The 4415-nt window shown below is 40.9% G+C and overlaps 1 protein-coding gene across 3 annotated transcripts in view; it reads right to left on the bottom strand.

Moving 5' to 3' along the window:
• The window catches only part of pex7 (peroxisomal biogenesis factor 7), a 53779-nt gene that overhangs the window by 15135 nt on the left and 34229 nt on the right, over positions 1–4415 (bottom strand). The gene's annotated exons all lie outside the window — the stretch shown is intronic.

Below are 4415 nucleotides of genomic sequence, written 5' to 3'. Positions count from 1 at the left end.
AGTGTGTGTGTGTGCGTGTGTGTGTGAGTGTGTGTGTGTGTGTGTGTGTGTGAGTGAGTGGTGTGTGAGTGTGTGTGAGTGTTGTCAGTATTAATATGGGCTATATGGAAGCCGGAGAGCTGCAGTGTTTTCCTCGCCTGACTGGTGTTCCTACCCGTCTGTAAAATGAATTTATTACATTTGCAAAAGTGGATGAGTCTGGGGAGTGGGGTTTGCCTGCGTCAGGGCTTAACCATGAAACCCACCAGACACACTCACACACACTTACACACACACACACACACACACACACACACACACACACTTACAACCAGAAAGAGAAGTAGTCTTTCAATTAGAGTGATTGGCCGCCGTGCTGGGGTCTGGATACTGTGTTTTATTTGCACTTACCTCGCTCGCTCTGTCACGTCTTTATTTTTCATAACCTCATTTTGGAGATTGCTCTCTCACTCACATCTCCTCTTTAAGCCTTTAAAGCATCAACTCTGGTTCTTCCTTTTCTTTTGCTCGTAGTATAATAGGATTTTAGAATCAGTGCACAATAATGATGAAGTGAACTTTGAGTTGGTTTCTGGCATTCTGTCTCCACAGCGCATGCTGTCGGGATGCTTCTTGATCTGAGACCTGGCATTGCAAAAAAGCTTGAAGGATCCTCTGTGGTCATTAAGCACCTTTTTTATGCAATATGCATCTTACTGTTTTGTTTTGTTATGGATGTTATGGAAGGGAGGGTGGCCTCATAAATAAGAATTATTTTGAACTGTGAATCATGCAAAATCTCTCTAGTCGCACCTGAATAATAAGCATAGGTGTGTAGTCTATGGCAGAAACATGAATGAATGAATGAATGGTGATGAAATAATGATGCACCATATCTTTAGCTATAAACAGCACAGAGAACACTTGGGGTCGTCGCTTTGGTCCCACTCTGTTACCTAAACTTCTAACATCTTTTTCTCTTCGTCCCTCTCCTCCTCCTCCTCAGCAGTTTGTCATTGCATTGAATGGAAAAACACTGAGCTCTTCGTTTGTCTTTGACATGCTGCAGCTTGAAAATGATCAAATATTTGTGTGTGTGTGTGTGTTTGTAGGTTTTGGGATTATAGCCGACAACAGCCTCTCCTGGATACCGTAGAGCATCATTCAGAGTTTGTCTGTGGATTAGACTTCAACCTGCACATCCCCAACCAGGTAACATCACCCACCTGTGCTGTTTGTAATGAGCCAGCTGACTTACTGAGGTAACACTCAAAGGATGAAAGAACCAGTGTGTATGGGTGTATGTGGGTGTTCCTGTGTTAGCATCTGCTGAACAGGTTTTAGTTCTCAGACCAAAACGCGCTCCCAGACTCATATTTATCCACATTCATAAATAAATGTGTACACTCAGCTGGTTTTTTAAAGGTCTCCATTTTAGAAGTTTTCATGCAAATTTTCCAAACTTTGAGTAATCCAGCTAAAGACAAACCAAATGAGTAATATAACCTTCCTGAGTGTACGTCAGCCTTCTCACCACCATATAAACATACTCCAAAATGTCTTTTAGCAGAGGTTCTGGGGACGATCTGTGTCCCCAGAACTTAGTTTAACATTGTGACGCTCACTCAGGTTTAAACATTACCAGCGATGCTTGCTGAGAGTAATTAGATGCACAGAGCGTAAAACCGAGTCGGGTTGGCCTTTAGACTTCTGCCATGAAACTGCCATGAAAATGAATTCACTGGATTTAACTTGATTAAAACGGCAAAGAGTGAAATTTACTAACATTTTATTAATCAAGTTTTTGATTTCCATTATTCTATGAATTTGGTATTTTTAATAGACGGAAATGTACCATTTAAAAAATCTAGATCATTCCTTATTCAGGTATTCCTGCTGACTTCCATATTCAGGCATATTCCTTCTTCTGTTCTCGCTCATTGGGTGGGCCCCTGAGTGATAGGTGTCTGGGGACAGTCGAGCATTTAGTGATATTATGTGCTGAGTGTGTTGGTGTAAATCACTGTTCATGCTCAATTTCTTGCACTTGTACATGTTTCTGTGTGTGTGTGTTTGCTCTTATACACACTAATTTACTTAACGAGCTTAACAAGAGTTTTTTTTCATAATTCAAACTCATGAAGATAAAAATTCTGAGGACCTGAAATAAACAACACAACAGCACTTTCAAAACAAGCTTTTAAATTTACAACACTTGTGATGAGTCAAGAGATTTTGAGATTTTATTTTATTTTATTGGCCTTTTTCAGCTTTATTAGACAGATCAGTGAAGAAACAACAGAAAAGCAGGGGCAGAGAGAGAAGGGGGAAGACATGCGGCAAAGGGCTGCAGGTCGTACTTGAACCTGGGCTGGCCGTTCTGCCATATGGCATGCGGGCGCCCGCTCAACACGCTGAGCTAAACCGGCACCCGAGATTTTGAGATCTTGATTATTTCGTACAGAAAGTAAAAACAATTTCTACAAATATATCAGTGAACCGGGCCCAGTGCCTTTATATTTCAAATAAAGGATCCACGATCTCTTCCAGAGACTCCTGCATGAAGCAGAGGAGGACTGCTGCTGCTTCAACCTATTAACCCTGTTTCCAAAGAAAAACCAACATCCCAACATTCATCCATCATCAGGACCCTGAAAACAGAAACATCTGGACACTGGTGCTGAGCCAGTTGTCTTTTAAAAACATTGTGTGACCTCTTGGAAAATTGAGACTTTCTGAAATAAAAAGTCTCAGTTTAATGAGATTTTTCTTATTATCATCTAATGATTTAATGCTCAAATATTGGGATAAAAACAAAATCAGTTCGATTTCTACATTTTCCACAGTATCGATATCTAAAAGCATGAGCCACTGCAGTCAGCTCATAGCTGCTAGATAATTATTCTGCCTCTTAATGCACTGAATGGGACCTCTGTGACAGAACTGTCCTGTGAAGCACTGTGGGGGAATAAATCTGTTTGAGCACAGCAAGCTCAAGCTTCACTGCGGTTATGAAAAATGAATGAAAACATACAGATATTAGTTAACTGATGTTTCATTCACTTTATCACGAACCATTAATATAACTGTTTATCCTTCATTTTTGAATGGTAAACAGCATGAAAACACAATGTTGCATGAATGAACATCAGAGACAACTTTGCTCTTCTCTGTCTTGGGGAAGTTGAACACTGCCCAGAGTTACCTCTGTCAGGGAGGAGTCACACATTTGTGTTGCTTTGATGCCAGATGTTTGGGGTTTGTGTTTACAAGAACCACAACCAATCCGATCTTTAAGTCTTACGTCATTAGTCGTGCCTGGGCCTAAACTCCGCTGCAGGTCCCTAAGTCACACAATCACTGCGGCGTCACTGAGAGTTAAAACTGTCCAACTCCTTTTATCTGTAATAAAATGATCAGCGTTGTTGCTCTACCAGGTGTAACAATTAAGTTTAACATCCAGGCATCCATGAAAACCAAATTTATGAAATGTAACGGAGTTAGAAGTTAGCAGGGAGTTAGCTCGCTAGTTTCCATCTAAATATAAAATATACCATGTTGTGACTGAGAGATTTACAAAACAAATTAAAACGTACAGCTCTGCTATCACTTCCAACATAAATAAAGACAGAAAACAAAATAGCAGTGACGTTTGTAGGGTTACTGAAATTGGGTTAGCTGGTATGTAATGATGTGCTACTTGATCGCTAGCGACACAGCTATAGTTAGCATAATATAAACAGTGAAGCTAGACGATGAACGCTAACTTTTTTCCACTCAAAGTTAACGTGAGTGTTCCCGAAGGTTCAGGACAAACGCAATCGCATGGAAGGATGCGGTAAATGGACCGAACTTCAGTTGGGAGAACAGGTGAGATAATCCATCCACAATACGAGGTTAGTTATTAATATACTGCTGCATGGGCTGGGCTGCAGTTACATCATAAGGTTTTGAAAATTGAGCTTTAAAATGATTAGTGGTAATAAAACCCGAGAGAGGCCGACAGTGATCACTGACTGTTTTTAGGGCTTGTTGAGATTAAATAGAACAAGACACAAAGCATTAAAACATGTAAAAAACACAAAAGCCTTATTAAACACAGAGTACTTTGGGCCTGGAAGCAGGATTCATCACGTCATCACCCAAAGACCGGATTCCTTCCATTAGCAGTTAGTACAAGCCAAGATAGCTTTTATCATATTGGACTAGAGCAGGGGTGGGGAACTCCAGCCTCAAGGCCCCGTCTCCTGCAGGTTTTAGATCTCACCCTGGGTCAACACACCGGAATCAAATGATCAGTTCATTACCAGGCCTCTGGAGAACTTCAAGACATGTTGAGGACGCAATTTAGAGTCCCCCACCCCTGGATTAGAGTAAAAATAGGATGACAAACTCCTTGTGACGAGGGAAAGATAAATCTGTGGTTGTCCCGTGAT

Source organism: Haplochromis burtoni, unplaced genomic scaffold (genome assembly GCF_018398535.1).
Source record: "Haplochromis burtoni strain Fernald_Lab_line unplaced genomic scaffold, NCSU_Asbu1 Contig_203, whole genome shotgun sequence".
NCBI classification, from domain to species: domain Eukaryota; kingdom Metazoa; phylum Chordata; class Actinopteri; order Cichliformes; family Cichlidae; genus Haplochromis; species Haplochromis burtoni.
The sequence above is the reverse complement of the archived record's forward strand: the minus strand, read 5'-3'. Positions and strand labels throughout refer to the sequence as shown.